Source organism: Rhamphochromis longiceps, linkage group LG1, assembly GCF_057381845.1.
Source record: "Rhamphochromis longiceps isolate RC_006_pf linkage group LG1, R_longiceps_female_GT1.1, whole genome shotgun sequence".
Classification (NCBI taxonomy): domain Eukaryota; kingdom Metazoa; phylum Chordata; class Actinopteri; order Cichliformes; family Cichlidae; genus Rhamphochromis; species Rhamphochromis longiceps.
The window spans coordinates 42332285-42356165 of NC_140557.1; the positions used below are offsets into that span (position 1 = coordinate 42332285).

Sequence of the window (23881 nt, forward strand, 5' to 3'; positions counted from 1 at the left end):
TTTTCAGCAGTTCTGCTGTAGATTTGTTGATGTGCCTTAGAAAAGTCTGAGAATTAAGAAAATATTTCTGAGTAAGGGCTAGGTGGATGATAGATAACAAGAAATAAAACTTTTTGTTTTTAGTATTCCAAACAAATTAAAACTGTCTGGGGGTTTGGTTGACGTGGCATTATTAGTGGCCTCCACCTGTAAAATGTCTAATTATTGCCCCTCTAGTTCACCTTTTAATTAAATTCAGTTCAATTCAATTTTATTTATAGCACCAAATAAAAACAACAGTTGCCTCAAGGCACTTTATGTTGTAAGGTAAAGACCCTACGATAATACAGAGACAACAGAGAAAGTCCCAACAATCAGAAGACCTCTAATGAACAAGCACTTTGGCGGCAGTGGGACTTAAAAACTCAATTTTAAAAGGAAGAAACTTTCGGCAGAATTAGACTCAGGGAGGGGCGGCTATCTGCCTCAGCTGTTTTGGGTGAGGGGAGGAAGACAGGACAAAAGACACACTGGAAGTGAGCCAGAGATTAATATTAAATAATGATTAAATGCAGATTGCAACCACATAGTGAGTAAAAAAGTATGAGTGAAAAAGAAATAATTGTGAATTGTGGGAAGCCCAAATTAGCCTAGTCCTATTGCAGTATAACTAAGGATTCAATAGGGAATCAGTGAAGAAAAGTCGGTGTGGGAAAATATGCTCTCCCTGTCAGTAACCTTGCTGCAGCAATTTGGACCAACTGAAGGCTTTTGCGGGAGTTTTATAGGACATCCTGATTGGGCCTGCACAATAAATCGAAAATATATTGTCATCACGATATCAGCCTGCGCGATGGGCCCATCGCAAAAGACAGCGTAAACTGCGATAATGGAGTACCTTAAAATGTTTACACACGTGCTTTAAAGAATTTGCCAATCAAAGAAACCCCTTTACACATTAGACCAGTCGAATAGAGCCCTTCACGGCATTAACCAATCAAATGGATTAGAGGCCCGCCTCCTACGCAGGTGGGGAGCGAACAACGCTGCAGCAACGAGTCACAGTTGTAATGGCTGAGAGCGAGACGCATGACGAGAACGCTACTGACTATGAACTCGTGGCTAAAAAAAATAGCACCTCGCTTATTTGGAGGTACTTTGGATTTGGTAAAGACGACGTTCTCCAAACACAGGTGCTCTGCAACACTTGCCGAACACTCGGCAACCACCAGAGGAAACACGACTCCACCATCATCTTCAACACAACCACAGAGAACTGTTTGAAGAGTTCCAGAAAGACCGGGCTAGCTAATGTTAGACAAAGAGCGCCGCAGCAACGGCCGTCTCTGTATCAGAGTTTTTCAAGTGGAACAACTTATGAGAAAACGTCGAAGCGCTACAAAGAAATAACAGAGGCCATTACACATTTTTGACAAAGACATGATGCCTATAAATACAGTTAGCAGGGAGGGCTTCACCAGTCTGATACATAAAGTGGACCGGAGATACCGCATCCCCTCAGGAAACTACTTTTCCCATGTCGCCATTCCACAAATGTACGAACCATGCCGCTGGACCGTCAGGTTTGAACTGAGCCAAGCTGAAGCTACACCAGCACTACAGTAAAGTTTCCTCTCCAGTTTTGACTGGCATCATAACTACTTGGTGAGAGGTAAAATGATGAACAGCTGCATTGAGATAATTTGCAGAATAATTTAAGTTATGTTTATTTAAAACTAATTATAGGGATGGTTGTTCGGCAAGCTTGAATTCTGAAAGGATGTCTTTCAGGATTCAAGCCTCAGAATTTTTTATTATGGGGCAATGTTTCAATGTTAAAGTGCAGTTTGTTGTTACACTGCTAATACAGCAGCTTTCTTTAAATAAAACTGTTGCAGTAAAACGGAAATTATGTATTCTTTTTTGTTTGTTTGTTTTGCTATTTATTTTATCGCAAGTCATATCGTTATCGCAGTATTGATCACAGTTATCGCACATCGCAGGTTTTCCTAATATCGTGCAGCCCTAATCCTGATAATAATGAATTACAGTCATCCAGCCGAGAATTAATAAAAAGACAAACTAGTTTTTCAGCGTCACTCTGAGACAGGATGTTTCTTTTTGTTTTTTACTTTTTAAAAACGTAATAATATCTTTAACACCAAAGCAGCTGAAACTGATTAACAAACCCCTTTGTTACTTAACTGGATAGATAATTATCCCAGGACTCTAACTGACTTGATGCTTGATACTGCTGCTTGATTAAAAAGTATTTCTTTTTTATCTTTATCAGAACATATATTTTTTAGAGAACACCAGAGAGGCAAAAAACCTGTTAGCGGTATCCTTGGGAATCAGGACTCATGGAGTGTGGTCAGCTTCTTCAGCCAGCAAGTGTGACTCATGATGTAGCCTGGTGCTGTCCAACTCTTCAGACTGTAGAGCATCTTTGCTGTCTGTCGCTGTGACACTTACTGGGTCCTGTTCAGGGAGGTTGCTGTGGTCTGCTCTTACATCCACTGCCACTGAGCATTGTGTTGTTATTAATCTCTGTCTCTCTTCCACAGCCTGCCTTTTGTCCCGTCTTCCTTCTTTCACTCCAACTGGTTGCAGCAGATGGCCCCGCCCCTCCCTGAGCCTGGTTCTGCCGGAGGTTTCTTCCTGTTAAACAGGAGTTTTTCCTTCCCACTGTTGCCAAATTCCTTGCTCATCGGGGGTCAATGATTGTTGGTTTTTGTTTTGTATGTATTATTGTAGGGTCTACCTCACAATATAAAGCACCTTGAGGCAACTGTTGTTGTGATTTGGCGCTGTATAAAAATATTGAAATTGAATTGAATTGTTGTGGGTTTCATCCTTCCAGTATTGTGTCATCTCCAACCTTGGTGGGGTTATTCTCCCCTACCACTGAGAGTACACCTTGGATGGTTCAGTGGAGTACACCTGGTTTAATCTCCTGTTATGCCTCCTTAAGCCACTGGCCAAGGCTGTGAGTCTTTGCTTGGCAGATTCCAGGGCCTCCGATAGGGAGAGCTAACTTGCCCGCTAGTCTCCTTCTCCATGGAGTGTACTGTTACTTGGGGCTGTTCATCTTATAGCCAAGAATCTATGTGATCACTGCTGTAGTGGCGTAGATTGGGTGGTTAGTTTCGGCGTGTTCGCAGTAGGGATTGTCTGTAATGCTGATTTCAAGTTTCAAAGACGAGTAGTATTACCACTACACTATACCAGTCAAAGGTTTGGACACAGCTTCTCGTTTTTCTTTATTTTCATGACTATTTACATTGTAGATTCTCACTGAAGGCATCAACACTATGAATGAACACATATGGAAATTTGTAGGAAGCAAAAAGTGTGAAATAACTCAGAAGATAGTGTCATCTCTACAAAAATCCATAACATCCACCAGCAATCTCAGTTCAGATCTTGTGTCTACCTCCTCTCCAGAACCTTTTCTCTATTTTGAGCCCTTTTCCACGTTTCATCTTCCTGATTTATCTGATATTTCTGAGTTTATATGTAAATCAAAGCCTGCCACATGTCATCTTGACCCTATGCCTACAGGGCTTGTGAAATCCTGCCTCTCTTCCTTACTCGCACTCATCTCTGCTATCATTCACTCTTCTCTCACCACCGGTATCGTTCCCTCCTTATTCAAGACTGCTTCAGTCACTCCTATACTGAAAAAACCTTCTTTAGATCCTAACAACTTTAACAACCTCCGTCCGATTTCCAACCTACCCTTCATTTCTAAAATACTCGAAAAAATAGTTGCAGTTAATCTTCATTCACACCTGGTTAATAATAACATCTATGAGAGGTTTCAGTCTGGTTTTCGCTCATGTCACAGCACAGAAACTGCTTTACTTACAGTCACTAATGATCCTCTAATCAGAGCTGACTCTGGTCTTCTCACCATTCTCGTCCTTTTGGATCTGAGCTCAGCCTTCGACACCATTTCTCACTCCGTCCTTCTAAGCAGACTTTCCTCTCTCTGCATCTCTGACACACCCCTAGACTGGTTTCAATCATATCTCCTTGACCGCTCCCAGTTTATTCACCTGAAATCGTTCTGCTCTCGTCTATTCCCGGTCACTTCTGGTGTACCCCAAGGTTCAGTCTTAGGCCCTTTTCTCTTCAGAATATACATCCTCCCTCTAAGTACCATTTTCTGCAAATCTGATCTTCACTTTCACTGTTTTTATGATGACGCCCAGTTATATCTCTCCTGCAGACTTGATTCCTTCTCCCACCTTCTTCCCTTACAGAATCTGAATTAAAATCCTGGTTTAGCTCTAATTTTCTAAAGCTCAATGAGGATAAAACTGAAATCCTCCTTACTGGCACCAAATCCAACCTTTTGAAGGCAAACCATTTCTCACTCACCATCGATAACGCCTCAGTTTTCCCTTCTCCTCAGGTTAAGAGCCTTGGTGTCATCCTAGACCAGGGGTGGGCAATTAATTTTTACAAGGGGCCACATGAGAAACCCAAGTTGTGTCAGAGGGCCACATCAACGACATCTTGAACCCAAGTCTGCTTAACTTTCTTAAATTGTAAAATTCACTAAATTATATATTACGAATAGGTGGTACTGGTAATCAGAAGAATAAAAATAAAATAAAGTAAATATTTATATTGGGCTATGCTATGTGAAATTGTGGTGCATATTCCAAATAAAACAAAAACAACCACCGAATCAATGTCATTTTATTTTAACATGTTTAACTCAACAAACAAGATGTTTATAGAAATGCAACAATGCAATGACTTGTGTCATGTTTTCCTCCTTTTCAGTGAGAATAATCCAGCCTGTTCTGGGTTTGAACAAGGGCATTGAAATCTGGCTGAATGTCTGAGGTGGCTATGCGAAGAACTGCTGAGAGGTGGTCCTCAGTGACAGAGGACCCGTGTTTGGATTTGTTGAACTTCATCACCGAGAATGTCTGTTCACATACAGAGGTCGATCCAAAGAGGACTAGAATTCTCTGAGCATGACTCCTCAGGTGTGGAAAGTTCTCTTCTTTGAGGGAGGAATGAAAGTCCAGCAGTGAGACTGACCTGAAGTGCTCTGCCAGAAGTGTGTCAGACTGCAGGCCAATGAGTTCCATCTGAACATCACTTGAAGCATTATCCACACTGCAGGTGAAGGGAGAAGAAACCATGTCCATTTCATTTTCAAGAGCTTTGAAATCTTGAATTCACCTTGAAAACTCTGCATGCAGTGCTTCTAACATGGCTGAGTACTTGTGGAGGTGATTGGCATTTGGAAGAGCCTCCTTTAGTGTTGGCAAGTGGGTCAGAAAGTTGTCCTTCACTTGGCTTGAGATAAGCTGCAACTTCCTCATGAAAGCCTTTACTGCACTGTACATCTCGTGCACAAAAAGTCCCCTGCACTGCAGTTTGACATTTAGTTGGTTCATTAGTGCAGTCACATCCGCAGCAAACCCGAGGTCTGCCACACAATCTTCATCTGAAAGCTCTGGGACGGCATGTCCTTTCTTCACACAGAAATCCTGAATCTGGTAGTAGCTGATGTCCCCATGTTCCATCTCATTTTCCTCCAAAAGAGCAATAAATTGTCTGTGATTTAATGCTCTGATGAAGTTAACTGTTTTAGTTACAACATCAACAACGTGGTCTATCTTTAACACTATCTCACACTTCCTGATGTATAATACAATGCAAAAATGTCAATTTCTGCACAGGATTAATTTCTGTCACTTTATCCTGCATTCTCTTTAAAAGTCCTACCGGTACATTTTTCCCAGTCAGATTTGGACAACCATCTGTTGTTACACCTGCCAGATTGTCCCATTTCAGCCCTAATTTGTCCAAACATGCATTTACCTCTGTGAACAAGTCATTGCCGTTTAAGTTTATTACACTGATACATATATACCAACAAGACAGTGTCCATCACTGTGACAACAGCGTTTGTTTTCATTCAAAGGCTTTATGGTTTTTCCTATAATACCTGGTGGGCCGGTCTCTAGTCAAAATGCCCGGGCTGATTTTTTGTCCCAGTCCAGCCCTGGTCTCACCCGTTCTGCGTATTTCCATATACGCAACATTAAAAGATTACGTTCTTCTCTTTCCACCCAGTCTACGTCCATTCTTGTACATAGTCTTGTTACCTCCCGTATTGACTACTGCAATTCTCTTCTGCATGGTCTCCCCCAAAAATCCCTCCATAAGCTTCAACTGGTTCAGAACTCTGCTGCTCGCATTATCACCAGAACCCCTCCTACCAGCACATCACCTGTTCTTCGGGAACGTCACTGGGAGCCAGTGACGTTCCCGATAATATACAAACTTCTTCTGCTCACCTTCAAGGCCCTTCATAACCTCGCTCCTCCTTACCTTTCTGACCTGTTAAGCACTACCTTTTCTGCCCACTCACTTCGATCTTCTTCTTCTATCCAGCTTTCTGTGCCTTCCTTCTGCCTCACCGCCATGGGAAGCAGAGCTTTTAGCCTTTTAGCTAACCCAGGGTGTCTACCTCCAGATACAAGAAACACTGGTTCTCTCCCCCAGTTTAAATCTCAACTCAAAACCCATCTGTTCAAATCTGGATATTCACTGCGAACCCACTGTTTGTTAATTTTATCTTGTGCTTTTGTTTTATTGTGCTTCATTGTGTCATTGTTCTATTGTGTGTTTTATCCTATTGTACAGTGTCCTTGGGTGTCTTGAAAGGTGCTTTATAAATAAAATTTAGGATTTTTTATTTTTGATTCTTCAGCCTTTGCTTTTAATACTGTTGTCCACTCTGTTGTTATTATCTCGATGAGAGAGGTAGCCACCTAAAATGGTTTTCCTACAATCTTGAAGGAGTTCCCAGAGGTTCTGAGCACTTGTTGGCCTTTTTTCCCTTCACTCTGCGACCCGTCTCATCTCAAATCATCTTGATTGGGTTTAGCTCAGGTGACTGTAGAGACCAGGTCATCTGGTCAGCACTCCATCACTCTCCCTCTTGGTCAAATAGCCCTTACACAGCCTGGAGGTGTGTTTGGGGTCATTGTCCTGTTGAAAAATAAATGGTTGTCCAATTAAACGCAAAGCGGATGGGATGTCACTGTAGCCATGCTGGTTCAGTTTGCCTTCAATTTTGAATAAATCCCCAACATTGTCACTGGCATAGCACCCCCCCCATAACTCCTCCTCCATGGGAACCATCCATGTAGAGACCATCCATTCACCTTTTCTGCATCGCACAAAGAGACAGAGGGTGGATTTAAAGATCTCAAATTTGGACTTATTAGACCAAAGCACAGATTTCCACTGGTATAATATCCATTCCTTGTGTTTCTTGGCCCAAACAAATCTCTTAGAATTCATATAATGGCATAAAGAATCAGCTAACAGTTGTCAGATAGGGCTGTCAGCTATGTACAAACCTGACTTCTGCAGAACCCAACTGATGGTTCCAGCCCCATTAACAGAGCAAGATATTCCACAAATGAAGTCTGACAAGGCACACCAAGTGAAAACCATTTCATGTGACTGCATTATGAGGTTTATTGAGAGTAGGCCAAGGGTTTGCAGTGCTGTCAACAAAGCAAAGGGTGGCTACTTTGGGGAATCTATTTAGAGTTATTTATCAAATCTTTCTTTGCTAGATAATTCCATATACCCTGCTTCATATATTTGATGTCTTCAGTATGTATCTACAATGTATCTGTGAAGGTTCTCAGTCATCCAGGTCATCGTAGTCAAAGGAGCTTGCAAAGAAAAGCGTCTGGACTTCTTTAAGTTGCTTGAAGACGTTTCACCTCTCATCCGAGAAGCTTCTTCAGTTCTAAGGTCAAATGGTGGAGAGTCCCAGATATAAACCTAGTGGGAGTAGGACAATGAGCTCACCCGAAACTCTGGCTGATTGGGTCCCACACCCAATTTCACACCTTGGCTCAGGCGATTAGAGGATCATCAGGGGGTCCTTTTGTCCCTCTGTGGGGGGAAACTCCCACTAGGTTTATATCTGGGACTCTCCACCATTTGACCTTAGAACTGAAGAAGCTTCTCGGATGAGAGGTGAAACGTCTTCAAGCAACTCAAAGAAGTCCAGACGCTTTTCTTTGCAAGCTCCTTTGACTATCTACAATGTAGAAAGTAGGGAAAATAAAATAAAAACATTAAACAAGAAGGCGTGTCTAAACTTTAGATTTTTTTTACCCTTAATAATCTTCATTTAGAAACTGCATTTTGCGTTTACTTGTGTCATCTTTGTCTAATATCTAAATCTGCTTTAAAAACAATCTGAAACATGAAGTATATCAAACAGAGGAAAGAAATACTATATCAGGAAGGGGGCAAAGATTTTTTCACACCACTGTAGCTGTAATTGTTTCTTAATTTTTCTGTGATTAAGTTAATTTTTTTCAAACAATCACATGGCCTACAATTACAAACCAATATCCATTTAAATCTGAAACTGACTGCATGAATTCATTTAGTCACGTTTAAATTAACAGTAGGACTACTTAACAAAAAAATTGTTTTACTTGCAAATGTAGCACTTTAGCCTTTTACATGGGTAGTAGTAGATTGAAAGGCTTTCTCTTAGCCCAGCATTTTGCAGCTATCTTGAGAACTCTAGGTGAAACTAAAACTGCTGGTCCACAACAGGAAACCTATAGCCTGTGCTATCAGGAGCGACTTCCTTCACACAACAAAACGCTGTAGTCATAATTTCGAGCAAGGTTTCGCCCATTTCCTGCTGCAGGAGGGAAACGCTTGCCTATCCTTTTCCCCAAGGGAGCGCCCATCCCTTTAGTGCTAAAGACACCCTTTTCTGAAGAAGAAAAACCTGCTGCAGTGGTCGGAGAGAATTCTGATATGCAGACATGGTTTGATTAGCAGCTAAACACAAGTTTAGTTTGTTGGTTGGAGCCGTTTGTCACTTGGATAGATTCGTTTTTTGTTCATTAAATTCATATGCTTTTTGACACTGCAGTGCTTTCTGTGTTCCAGACAGGCTGGAGCCTTACTACCAGGTGTATTGTAATCTGAGAAAAGCAAGCTGATCCTGGGTGCATTATTTATGAGTCTGCTTTGAAACAGGGTTAGTGAACACTCTGCTTCTCATCTGTTACCATACTTATACGTTTAAATACAAGGCAATTCAGTATTTTCAGAAGATTGATCTTCTTGAATTTTAGCAGCAAGTGACCTCTGACATCAAGGAGGAAAACATCTCAAGTCCACACAAGTGAACTGGCAGAACACTGGATCTCCTTTTTCCTTTTCTTTGGTCATAAGCAGACTGTACAGAAATTCTCTGATGGACAACTAACCGACAGATTTCTCAGTCAGTTTTCTATCATCACTAACCTGTTGCAGCTTTTCTGTTTTTTCATGATTTCCTAAACCATTAAAAAGCTTTTCACATAATACACAACACATGTGTCATGTTCAATTTTGCCCCCCCCCCCCCCTTTTTTTTTTGTTAGTTAGCCTTTTGCTTCTGTTTTGTTGACTCCTGCTTTTGACATCTAACAAACCTGTAATTTTGAGTTCATGTCTGTCTGCTGAGTGCTGCATACTGGGTCTATTGTTATATGTGAAATATATGGTAAGTGGATGGATTCTTATTTAGTGCTTTTCTACTCTAGCTGAGCACTCAAAGCGCTTTGTACAATTTGCCTGATTCACCCATTCAATTTTTTCTATGTTTATTTTCCACATAAGTACTTTCTAACATTCATACATATTTGCACCACAATGGATGCATTGACAGCAACGTGGGGGTAGTATGTTGCCTAAGGTATGCAGATTGGAGCCAAGGATTGAACCATCAACCTTCTGAGTCACCCCTGCTTGTCAGAGCTGACTGGCAGGGGTAAAAAGACAGACAGAAAAATGAAAGGGGGAGAAAGTAGGAGAAATATAATAAGAGGAAATAGTACAAGAAGAGTGTTAAAGACCTGAAGCCACACATCCCCAAAACAACTGAAATGGAGAGAAATTTGCCTCAGAAATCTTATGAATGCATACAAAATGATACAAAAGCGTAAACTAAAATTTACAATTGTGTACAATGATTTGTGAGTAACTCATGTGTGCTCATGTGGTCTCATGTGTGCTCCAATCCACACAACAATGCAAAGCAATTTGACCACATGCAAAAGTATTTTACAAATGCATACACCAAAGCCTGAATAAACAATGATTACTTACGCACAATTTATTAAGCTGAGCTTCACAAATTGAATAATGTTCTCTTTCAAAAACCTTTCTGTTTATTACAAATGTCTAAACCGACACTTAACATCCATCGCACAGATCACATCCAATGCCAGCGTTAGGTTTTCAGACAAATTTCACACTGCCCGCTTTGCAAAAATGTACTTTGCATTCAGGTCCCTGTTTAAAACTATCACTGGGCTTCCTCTGGTTATTTAAAAAATAAAAACTTGTCACCCCAGGTATTGTGCCTGTTAGGTTTAATATACTGTATTTTTCAATAAACTGTTAAAGAGTTCAGGATAAGCCATCAAGCTAATATTAGTGTTAGCCTGCTATTATGAGAGAATAGTAAGATAGTGTCAGTTTGTCATTCCACATTACCTGGATCATATCCATCTTCAAAATATACCGAGTGTCACATAGGTGCTATGTGGCTGGCAGGATGATGACCCAAATGCAGAACAAAAAAACAAAAAACCCAAACAACAAAATCCACAACAAAGAAAAAAAAACAGTTCTGGAGGGCCCCCACGTGGACAGCGGTGGTGGCAACAGTTCTGTTGGCCGACCTTGTGATAAGTGGCGGCGCAAGAAGTTATGGAGGTTGACCAAGACAGTGAAGATCCTCAGCCAGTAAATCAGGAGGTCAACAGCAGAGGTGAAGAAGGAACCTTCAGGACCTAGACAAGGGCGAAGACAGAGGTGGAGAACTTCAGGTGGCTTGGATGGTGGTTGGCGCTAGCGTAGCTGTAGTCTGATTGATGGCCAGCATCGGTGGGGCTTAGTAGATGCAGGACGTGCAGGCCACGTCTGACTTGGCAAGCCATGCAGGCTCTGGACATGCAGACCTCTGGTGGAGTTATCTGGAGCTGCACAGGGCACACAGCTTTCTCAAGATGCATTGGCTGGGGCTGCACAGCATTGCCTGCTCTGGACGTTTATCAGGCAGCAATGTGGAGTTCATGGCTGGCAAAATAAACTTGCCTGAACTCCCAGCTGGCAATGGAGGAGGCTCGGTTGGCACGCCTGGGCACGCAGTGGAGACAGGTGGCTAAACTCACAAGCAGGGGAGGCTAACCAGTCCCTACGAGGTGCAGGTTCAGAAATAAAACAAACATCTCTAACAGGCTGAGATACAGGGAGTGCAGAATTATTAGGCAAATGAGTATTTTGTCCACATCATCCTCTTCATGCCTGTTGTCTTACTCCAAGCTGTATAGGCTCGAAAGCCTACTACCAATTAAGCATATTAGGTGATGTGCATCTCTGTAATGAGAAGGGGTGTGGTCTAATGACATCAACACCCTATATCAGGTGTGCATAATTATTAGGCAACGTCCTTTCCTTTGGCAAAATGGGTCAAAAGAAGGACTTGACCGGCTCAGAAAAGTCAAAAATAGTGAGATATCTTGCAGAGGGATGCAGCAGTCTCAAAATTGCAAAGCTTCTGAAGCGTGATCATCGAACAATCAAGCGTTTCATTCAAAATAGTCAACAGGGTCGCAAGAAGCGTGTGGAAAAACCAAGGCGCAAAATAACTGCCCATGAACTGAGAAAAGTCAAGCGTGCAGCTGCCAAGATGCCACTTGCCACCAGTTTGGCCATATTTCAGAGCTGCAACATCACTGGAGTGCCCAAAAGCACAAGGTGTGCAATACTCAGAGACATGGCCAAGGTAAGAAAGGCTGAAAGACGACCACCACTGAACAAGACACACAAGCTGAAACGTCAAGACTGGGCCAAGAAATATCTCAAGACTGGTTTTTCTAAGGTTTTATGGACTGATGACATGAGAGTGAGTCTTGATGGGCCAGATGGATGGGCCCGTGGCTGGATTGGTAAAGGGCAGAGAGCTCCAGTCCCACTCAGACGCCAGCAAGGTGGAGGTGGAGTACTGGTTTGGGCTGGTATCATCAAAGATGAGCTTGTGGGGCCTTTTCGGGTTGAGGATGGAGTCAAGCTCAACTCCCAGTCCTACTGCCAGTTTCTGGAAGACACCTTCTTCAAGCAGTGGTACAGGAAGAAGTCTGCATCCTTCAAGAAAAACATGATTTTCATGCAGGACAATGCTCCATCACACGCGTCCAAGTACTCCACAGCGTGGCTGCAAGAAAGGGTATAAAAAAAGAAAAACTAATGACATGGCCTCCTTGTTCACCTGATCTGAACCCCATTGAGAACCTGTGGTCCATCATCAAATGTGAGATTTACAAGGAGGGAAAACAGTACACCTCTCTGAACAGTGTCTGGGAGGCTGTGGTTGCTGCTGCACGCAATGTTGATGGTAAACAGATCAAAACACTGACAGGATCCATGGATGGCAGGCTTTTGAGTGTCCTTGCAAAGAAAGGTGGCTATATTGGTCGCTGATTTGTTTTTGTTTTGTTTTTGAATGTCAGAAATGTATATTTGTGAATGTGGAGATGTTATATTGGTGTCACTGGTAAAAATAAATCATTGAAATGGGTATATATTTGTTTTTTGTTAAGTTGCCTAATAATTCTGCACAGTAATAGTCACCTGCACACACAGATATCCCCCTAAAATAGCTAAAACTAAAAACAAACTAAAAACTACTTCCAAAAACATTCAGCTTTGATATTAATGAGTTTTTTGGGTTCATTGAGAACATGGTTGTTGTTCAATAATAACATTATTCCTCAAAAATACAACTTGCCTAATAATTCTGCACTCCCTGTACACACAGTTCAACAATTTTGTTGAACTAAAAACTAGGAACAAGGAACTCAAGCTAGGACACTGGAAAAGTAAGACAGAGTAGCAGGAAATATAAGAAGCACAGAGGAAATACATCTGTACCTATCAGGTGATTGTTGCACCAACATTTAAGGTTTTGCACGTAAGTGAGAAGGATGTTACGTGTAGTTTTAGACATTTGTGCGCACAGAAAGGGTTTTGAAAGAGAATATTTTATGTGTGGTCAAATTGCTTTTGAATTTTTGTGATGGGAACATGCATCCTACATACAAATTTGGAAATCCTAGTTTACACATGTGGATCATATTGTACAGATTCATAACACTTTCTTTCCGTACAACTGCTTGTGCACCCCAGCAGAAGAAGAAGAGAAGCCCCAGATAAAGCATTTTAGCCAAAGGTCAAGATTCCCAAAGAACTAGAGGCAACAGGCATGCCACCCCACTAGAGGCTGGCCATTACAGCATGAGCCAAGAACAGAGCCCAGGGGTTCATGATGCCAAAGAACCTCCAAGTGTGAGTGGGCTCCCCACCTCAATGTCAGTTACCCACTAGTCAACAATAGACACACAGAAAAGCACATGAACTGGTCTGACTCTTAGTCAAGCTCCAAGGTAAGCTGAAATTCTCCATGCCCACACTCTGTATGAATCTGAAATGCACAAGATCTCCTGCTGAATTTGGTGATATCAATCAGGAATCCAGAAAAATACATTACATAAAAGTTCTAAATTGATTTCCATGTCACTGAGTGAAAAACGTGTTTTTATTTGTTGTTGGTCATTGTCACTCACTCACTCTACAACCCATATTCAGTGTTCTGGTTTAGAGAAGGTTGTCATCCAAGATTTTTCAATATATGGCTCAGTCTACTGGGTGCTTAATGCACTAAAGTTATCCTGTACCGTTAGCAGAAAAATGGCCTCAGAGTTCAACCTCCATGGTTGGCAGTGGGGATGGTGTTCTTTCTTTCATGTTTAGCATTTCTCCTTTTCCAGTCTGATGCCAAATTGATGATTTTGATCTCATTTGATGACAGTATTGTCTTCTAAGCTTTCTCTAAATAATTTAGATGTTATAAACATAAGGCGGCCCTGTACACATCTTGCAGGTGCAGCAAAATTCCAATACGTAATGGTGTAGGTGTGTTGATGTAGTGGATCATCAAAAAGCTCCTTGTGTTTAGTTTTGGGCTCATCAGCCATCTTTCTTGTGTTGATCCTTACCTCATGAGGCATGATCTTGCACGGAGCTGCAGACTGAGTGATTGATGGTCATTTTAAACCATTCACACCTATGGGCAATTTAGAGTTTCCAGTTAACCTAATCCAGGGGTGGGCAACTCCAGGCCTCGAGGGCCGGTGTCCTGGGGATTTTAGATCTCACCCTGGGTCAACACAACTATCAAATGATTAGATCATTACCAGGCCTCTGGAGAACTTCAAGACATGTTGAGGAGGTCGTTTAGCTATTTAAATCAGCTGTATTGGATCAAGGACACATCTAAAACCTGCAGGACACCGGCCCTCGAGGCCTGGAGTAGCTCACCCCTGACCTAACCCCACTAAATGCATGTCTTTGGACTGTGGGAAGAAGCTAGAACACCTGGAGAAAACCTACACTAACATGGTTTGCATGCAAAAAATACAGAGGAAAGAACCCAGCCTGAGGGGGGAACTGAACTCAGCACCTTCTTGTTAGAAGTAACAGAGCTTACCAATGTGTCACTGTGCTGCCTGCTTGTGTGCAGTTCAGTTTAATTTTATTTATACAGCACCAAATCACAACAACAGTCGCCTCAAGGCGCTTTATATTCTAAGGTAGACCCTACAATAATACATACATACAAAATTTAACAGGGAGCCAAAGAAGGGAAGCCAATATAGGAGAAACCTGCTCTCTCTTTCTAGTCCCTGTCAGGACTCTTGCTGCAGCATTTTGGATTAGCTGAAGGCTTTTCAGCGAGTTTTTAGGACTTCCTGATAATAATGAATTACAGTAAAATAATTTTTCACCATCACTCTGAGACAGTGAATTTTCTCTTGTGGGACAACTAAAGGATTATTCTATGCTATTCTATGCTATTCTATTCTATTCTATTCTATTCTATTCTATTCGATATTTCCAATTTTAGAGATATTGCATAAATGGAAGTTAAAAATCACAGTCCTACATATTTGCTTAATTTGTGCAGTGAAGGACATATCCTGGTCAAATATGACCCCAAGGCTCCTCATAGTGTTACTGGAAGCAAGGTTATTATCGTTAACGAAAACTAACGAAATAACGAAAACTAGAAGTGAAAAAACATTTTCGTTAACGGAAATAAAAATAAAAACAAAAAAGGAAAACTAACTAAAACTGTAATGAGTGTTCACAAAACTAACTAAAATTAACTGAATTTATAACAAAAATGTGTTTAGTTTTCATTGATGTGTGCGTGTCCTACAATAGTCGAGGGTGAAAATGAAGTTTAGTTTCCAGATTTATTCTTGCTGTGTCTCATTGTGCCAGCAGGTAGCAGCACGTTAGTCGAGTCGTCTGTGTTGCTGCTCCGTCCTCGCGCAGAATCATGTCAGGGAAAGTCGGGAGAAAGCGCCAGAGTCCAATTTGGGATTACTTTGAATATGACTGTGTTTTGGATAAAGCAAGTGTCTTGTAGTGGAAAGAGACTAATTATGAGGGACATTTCTAAAGGGGAAAAAATCCCACAAACCTTAAAGCGCAGTTGAAAAGCTCACACAAGAAGGCTAACCTAGCTTACCTTGAGAAGGGAGCACACTCAACCCTCATTCCCAGAAAACAGACGCTAACCCCAGGCAAGGCAGAGTGATGCATCCCGGGACAACAGGACGGGGACATCTACATAACTGTGTGAGTCAATTGCCTTAAAAAAGTTTATCAATTCACTTGAACCAAAATTACGAACACCCGGTGCTGTAAGAGTTAATAGTCTCATTGGGGCCAAGATATAAAATTTAAAGTTGCCTGGTATCAATGGTTGTTCATCTGCCTTTATTTATTTATTTATTTATGTATTTATTTATTTATTTAAAGAACCCACAGTGTTGGGAAGGTTACTTTTAAAATGTATTCCGTTACAGAATACAGATTACAGATTACATGCCCCAAAATGTATTCTGTAACGTATTCCGTTACGTTACTCAATGAGAGTAACGTATTCTGAATACTTTGGATTACTTAATATATTATCATGCTTTTTACAACAACATGAATGTACTATTGCTGTGTGATTTATTACTATTAAGATAAGATAAGATAAGATAAGATAAGATAAGATAGAACTTTATTAATCCCTCGGGTGGGTTCCTCTGGGAAATTCGATTTCCAAAAAAGCGCAGCACCGACAGAAGTTACAGAGTTATACACACACACATATATATAAATACAGAGACAATATAAATAAAATATACGAAGGGGATAAATAGAATAAATAGGAATAAAAATAAAAATACAAGTGAATTGCACATTTTACACATTTTACTGAAGGTCCGCGGCTTCGAACTGTAGTAAAGGGACCTCTGACTAATACGGCGGGGTCCGTAGCCGAAAAATAGCTTTACTTTGTTGTGTGGGTCAACTTTGCTTGCGAGAGACAGAGAGAGGCGTTGAAAGGCTGCTCCAACAGAACTTATTGTTTTCGGAGGAAAACACGAACACGGTGTACAGTCGAGTCTTAACAGCTTACTTACAACTGGGCTCGTCAGGCTCTCTTCTTGGCTGCAGTGGTTATTATTATATTTACATGCTTCCAGCTCCCGTTTTTCCTCGATGACAACTCGTACCTTTCCACTCCCCTTTTTCTCCCTCCTCGCGCTCACAGACCCATAACGTGTATGGCAGTCCATTCTCCCTGCAGCACGGACTACACTGCCCATGATGCTACATTCTTTAGAGCTATATCTGTAGCATTCTGCCTGTTAGCTTAGCACAACAACAACAAAAAGGCGCTCTCTCACCCAGGAAACACACAGAGAGAGAGTCACCCTGTAACCATGGCAACCGTAACGCTGCCGCCTGGAACAACAGAACGTAGCTGTCAAACAAAACCCAAACAGTCCTGACCCGCGACAATATGAAACAGGAAAGTACCGCAGTGTAATCCATTTATTTCAACAAAGTAACTGTATTCTGAATACCACCTTTTAAAACGGTAACTGTAACGGAATACAGTTACTCATATTTTGTATTTTAAATACGTAATGGCGGCACATGTATTCCGTTACTCCCCAACACTAGGTGGAAATGTGAGTTGTCTGTCTCTGCGTGTTAGCCCTGCGACAGACAGGCGACCTGTTGACCTTTTGTTACACTTAATTATTGCAAACACAGCTAAAACTATAACTGAAACTAATCAAAACTAAATCGAAACTAAGGATTTTCAAAAAAATAAAAACTAAACTAAAGTAGCAAACAATTGGTAAAAACTAATTAAAACTGATATAAAATTGAAAATCTGAAGTCAAAACTAAATAAAAATAAAAACTAATGAAAATTGCAAAACTATTAAAACCCTGACTGGAAGCCAAGATAATGCTATCTAGAGGAATGACACAATATTGTGTCTGATGACACAATATTGAGAAATTTCCTGGAATTTTAGGGTCAAGTACAAAGGGAAAGTTGTCACCAATCTTTTTGCCAATTCCAGCCTATTTTCAGTCTACAGTCTATTTTCTTAAATTTGGGATTGATATTCAGTCTCTCGCTATTAAAATGAAACCATAAAAATTACAGACTGTTCATTCCTTCATAAATGAGCAAATTCTGTATTCAGCAGAAGATCAAAACATTATACCCTCCTATGTTTAGAAACCTGTCAAATATACAGTCCTCATGAGAACATTTCTCATTTATCTAAATTAAGAAAGTTTTCCTTTTTAATAAATTGTGTATTTGAAATGGAACAAAAAGATTGCAGGCGATAGAATCAAACATGTGGGCTGCTCTATTTGACTGAAAACACCCCCAATTAACATTCAGCTCCAGAATTTAAAAACTTGGCTGCCTCTCAAGTTCATATTTAATCTCAGACCTAGACCTTACACCATAGAACTGAAACAACCTTTATACTGAGCCATGTCAACCCCATTGTTTTTCATGACTGCAGGGAAAAGGTGGTCATTTGGATTCTGTAGACCCACACAATGACCTTCAAGCCCCAACAGTTTCAGGATCTTATTCTGGATCCTGAATCACTGGATAGTTTCCTCCTGATGGGCAGGCACAGTGCACATATTGTTAACAGAAACCCACTCCTTCATTCACAATACACAGTTTCTTTCCTGTCCCTACCACACCCTGCTTACTATTGTCCTCGCATACAAACACAAAATATCATATTGGGCTTGTCTATAGTTCACCTCCACAGGCACAGCTTTTACTTTCTCAGTCTTTCTTTTTTCTCCATGCCTTAATTTTTTGAGCCAAGTCACTATTCTTTGCATTGTAATCTGTCATTCTGTCTTTGTGCTGTTATTTCTCATTTGGTAACTACCAAAAATATTGGTACTTATAAAAATGTTACCTTTCTACACAACTTGAGCACTCAAAGTGCTTCCTACTACATGTGTCTTTGAAGTATTCCCAGTCACCATGATCATGGTAGTCTAAGGGGCTTGGAGATAAAGTGGCCAAACGTCTTTAGATTTATTGAAAATGTATCATGTGCTTCATCACATGAGTCAAGATTTGAAAGATCTGTTTAGACTTACATTACAAGACTTAGACTTCAAAAGAAAGTAATTCAAAGAAAGTAATTTATATTACTTTCTTCTTACTCCATAAAATGACCTGAAACACACTGTCTCATAATTGCTAGTTAACAATATAATCCTACTCTGGGCTATAGTTCAGGATCAGAATCAGAATACTTTATTAATCCCTAAGGAAATTTTGTAATTCCACACACGAACACAAATTCCTATCCTAATGAGGACCAGTGTTGGTCAAGTTACTTGAAAAAAAGTAATCAGTAACTAATTACTGATTACTTCCCCCCAAAAGTAATCCTGTTACTTGTCACGTACACAGTCATACACAGTACGATATGCAGTGAAATGCTTAGACAACTGCTCGTGACCTAAAGAAAAAAAAGGAAAAGGCTATGAATAAGATAGGAAATAAATATGAAAAATTAAAAAGGGTAAATTTAACTAGGAAGGAATAAAATATAAATTAAGGTTAAAAATGAAATAACTGTACAACACAAATTAGAATGAAGGGTAAATTTAACTGGGAAGAATAAGATAAAATATATAAATTAAAGTTGAAAATAAAATAACTGTACAACAAAATACACAATATAGAACTATATAAGAATGTATGAAGAAATATAAATAAATATATATATATATATATATATATATATATATATATACACACACACACACAATAACAGCAGCTGTACAAGTATTAACTGGAAATGAAGAATATAATGTCCAGTGTTGTGCGATCCACATTATGTCTTGTGCAGTGCAAATATGCTTAAAGTGATTTAAGTGATGAAGTGAAAACAATGTCCAGAAAGTCCAGTGTGTGTGTAAGAACCATATGTGTGGGTCAGTACTGTGTGGTGGTGTGATTGAGAGACCGTATCGCCTGCGGGAAGAAGCTCCTCCTCAGTCTCTCTGTGTTGGTCTTCAGGGAGCGGAATCGCTTTCCTGACCTCAGCAGAGAGAACAGTCTGTTGTTGGGATGGCTGAGGTCCTTCACCATCTTCCTGGCCTTGGTCCAGCACCGCCTGCTGTAGATTGAGTGCAGGTCAGGGAGCTCGGAGCGGATGGTGCGCTCAGCTGACCGCACAACCCTCTGTAGAGCTCGTCTGTCCTGCATGGTGCTGTTCCCGAACCAGGTTAAGATGTTTCCCGTCAGGATGCTCTCTATGGTGCACGAGTAAAAGTTCCTGAGCACCTTGGAGGGCAGTTGGAAGTCTCTCAAGCGTCTGAGGTGGTAGAGACGCTGACGGGCCTTTTTCACCACGGTGTTGATGTGACAGGACCATGACAGGTCCTGCGTGATGTGAACTCCGAGGTATTTGAAGCTGTCCACTCTCTCCACTGGGCACTCGTTGATGACGGGGGTCTGGTAGTTCCTCTCCTGCTTAGTGCTGAAGTCCACTATCAGCTCCTTTGTCTTACTGACGTTTAGAAGGAGGTTGTTCCTCTGGCACCAGTTCTCCAGATTCCTAATCTCCTTCAGGTAGGCCGTCTCGTTGTTATCAGAGATCAGGCCCACCACGACGGTGTCGTCAGCAAACTTGATGATGGTGGTGGAGCTGGTAGTGGCCACGCAGTCATATGTGTACAAAGAGTACAGCAGGGGGCTCAGAACACACCCCTGGGGGGCTCCAGTGCTGAGAGTGGTGGAGGCTGAGACATGTCCGCCCATCCTTACTGCCTGTGGTCTGCCAGTTAGGAAGTTGGAGAGCCACTGACACATAGATGAGCTGATAATAAATAAACTGAATGAAATAACTGCAATATTTCAACATGTCACTTATTTGACAAAGATGTAGTGACTTGATACCAATTAAGCCACTACGAGGCTCAAGTGGAGAGTACTGCTTTGCTGACTCACTCTTAAACAGACCAACAAACAAATTGCAAATCCCACGTGACATACTATACCATGACAACCATAATCCCTGGATTAGACATGCAAATACCTTGCACACTACCTTATCACCTGATCAACAATCAATGGTCATTGAATAATGGTTTTTGATCAGTTTTTGTTGATCAATGGTTTTGACAATCTGCATATTAATGATCAAGGAACTGAGCTCACAGCCCATTGTTCACCATTTATTGCGCAAAGGTACTGTGGGGGAAGCCTGCAGTCAGACTGAGACTGAAGAAGTCCCTTGGATGAGTGACGAAATGCTGAAAAGGCTACGTCCAGATGAACAGAATGAACTTTTTGGGATTTCCTTACTTTACCTGCATGATTGAGCATGGATCAAGACAAAAATTCAGTATTATTTCTGTTCATATTATAAGTTATGTTGTTTTGTTAGCATTTTAAGATGTCTGTTAACAATCTCTTTATGTACTTGCACTGAATGCATCCATGTGCTAATTTTAGCTTTCTGACCTATGTGACGTGATGATCATATCATACACAATTAAGTTGTGATGCACTTTGACATAGTTTTAAAACCTTTTATTTTTTCTTCATTAATAACTCTGGAGTACTTCTTTTTGGATCTTTTAGGCTTTATTTGCACTCCTGTATTGCTTTAAGTCACAGAGTGTATAATACTTGTATGTTGTGATATTGTTCACAACTTAATTTAAAGAGACTATAACTGCTCCTGAAGGTTTTTCATGTTCGAAGTAGAATAAAGGGCCATGCTCCAACTGATGTTTAACCAGTATTTTAATCTTCTTTTCACCAGCAAACACCGTGAAAAACTATGTTGAAATGATCAATGAAAAACACGGATATTATGTCAGCAGAATAAAAATTACAACTCAAATAAAACATAGACACAAAGTAAATGCACCAACATACTGTGTGCGCCTTTCTACTCAACATTCATGTGCAATTGTGGTCCATATTTTCCATATTTTCACCTTGTCAGCCTACTCCCATTTGGTTCGAGCCCTCAGTCTCTGGCAACATGTGCGCTTAATTACACATCACCCCAAAGCACCACAAAGCGCCATACTCAGGTCGACCAGTAGGTTGCGACAAAACAACATGAAACCAGACTAAACACCAACTTTTGAACATTGCAATCACATAATAATTACATTTTAATGTGACAGCTACAGAAACTGTATGAGAAGCAATAAATTTTTTATTTTGTAGTTTTCACTGTGTTGAAACGATGTCCAAAGAACTGTCAGACATTGCTCAGAACTGTGTTAGCTGAAGAAAATAAATGGCTAGACCCATTAGAGACTCTCTTCTGTTATTATTGATGCCAGGGGCTGCTACATATGCTGCAAATCATTAAGCATACTGGCAACTATCTCTAGATCATGTTAATAACATTAATCATGAAGAAATCTACTTTATATAACCTCTGAGAGGAGTTGTACATTCCTGTTAACATTTTTCCAAACAATATGTACGTGTGCTTCTAGCCTTGAGCAAACTCTCATTGTTTATTTAACAAAACCTAAGCCAAAATCTGATTCGCCGTAGATTCATTGATTGAGTCATTAATTGATTCATTGTAGCTTGTGGAACCATGTTTACCAGCAATAACTTAAAGTTACCATTTTCTATATGACTTTAACAGTCAGTCACATCATTGTGGAGAAATATTGGGCCACACTATTCACAATGTTGCTTCAGTTAATTGAGGTTTGTGGGCATTTGTTTATGCACAGTTCTATTAATATCATACTTTAACATTTAAAATCGAACTGAGGCCTGTGAAGTCTGAGATGTAGCTTTGCATATTTTGCAGTTTCCTTCAGCTTCCACGGTTTAAACTTGAGGTAAAATAACTGAGACTTCCACACATGGGAAGATTGGCAACTGTCTTGAATGTTCTCCACTTGTGACTGATATTTCTCACTGTATCATTCCTCAGATTGCTTGAAAATCACCTTATAACCCCCTTCACTGATGGGCAGGAGCAATTGCTTCTCTAATATCGTTGCTGATGACTCTCCTCCTTGGGGTTTTGTTAAAAACACCTCAATATTCAAATTCAGCAACTGCAAAAATTACATAAATAGAGAGAAAAATCATTTATTCCTTATTATCATTTTGCATTTTTGTACAACAAAACCTTTTTCAACTGCAGTCTTTTTCACAACAGCATATACAATAAATAAAGTATAAGAAGAATAAAAAGAACATAGTAGATACTAAACTGGCTATTGCTAAGTTCTTTGAGTCGGAGAGTGTAATTAAGAATAAATACAAAAGAATAAATAACACACATTATAATGTCCACCTCATTCCTGACAGGACCATGACAGATGCCTGGTGGATTCCTGACTGATTGCCGGCTGATCTGTGACTTTAATGATATCCCCCACCTGTGACTTGTACAATACAAGGAATATTAATGCCCCCTCGCAGCATTTCTGAAAACCAGTGTTAATGTCTTGTACATCCACCAGGGGACGCAGTGCAAATGGAAGTTTATTCATGTTTTTGCATTGAGCAGAGGTTCTATAAATATAGCAGAGGTTGTGCACACTGAGCACGCAAGAAAACAAAAAGTGATGCTTACACTTGGTGGTAGAGCAGGTCAGCTACTGATTGCAAGGTTGGTGGCATGTAGACTAGGGGGTCTGCATGCCAAGTATCCTTGGGGAAGATACTAACCCCCATCCATCAGAGCGTGAAAGTGTGTGAATGTTAGCTAAACAGCACAAAGTATAGAAGAAAGTATTTGTGTGATTGGGTGAATGAGTCGTGTTGTATAGAGCGCTTTGAGTACTCCGACAGAGTAGAAAAGTGCTATATAAGAACCAGTCCATTTACGAATGTTGTCTTTGTTCAAAAATGAAAATCGAAATTTTAACTCAAATCGATTGGTTGGTCCTGTCAGAGAAGAGTGTATTTTAGACGTGATACAAAAGGCCAAGTCAGACAGAGAGCACCATGGTAGCAACAACATTCATGTGCTTGTGCATTCTGTCATAATAAAATCTACGTGCATCTACTGTACATGTATTGGCAATCTGTCCATGCCAGTTACTGTATGCATTGGCTTAGTAAATAAATGAGCAAACATAGCAGCAATGATCGCATTCACGCATGGTTACTTTCAGCAGTACTCAAAGCACAAAGTTGCCTGCTGCTAATATTTGTACAGTACATTCCTTTTTTAATATTGTGCTGTGAACTGGACACTCCAAATGCAACAACAGATAACGGTTTGTTCAAAATATTTCTGATGATTAATAAGGTAAGTGAAATGTTGCTGTAGAAGTTCACCAGGTAGCTCTTGCACTGTGCTTAAAACTATTGGTAATTCTTGCCATTTACACTTTCCAAATTAATC

At 40.5% G+C, this 23881-nt stretch overlaps 1 pseudogene; it reads right to left on the reverse strand.

The window, feature by feature from the left end:
• Positions 1–4772: 4772 nt before the first annotated feature.
• On the reverse strand, positions 4773–6437 carry LOC146679258 (general transcription factor II-I repeat domain-containing protein 2A-like; annotated as a pseudogene).
• Positions 6438–23881: the final 17444 nt, after the last annotated feature.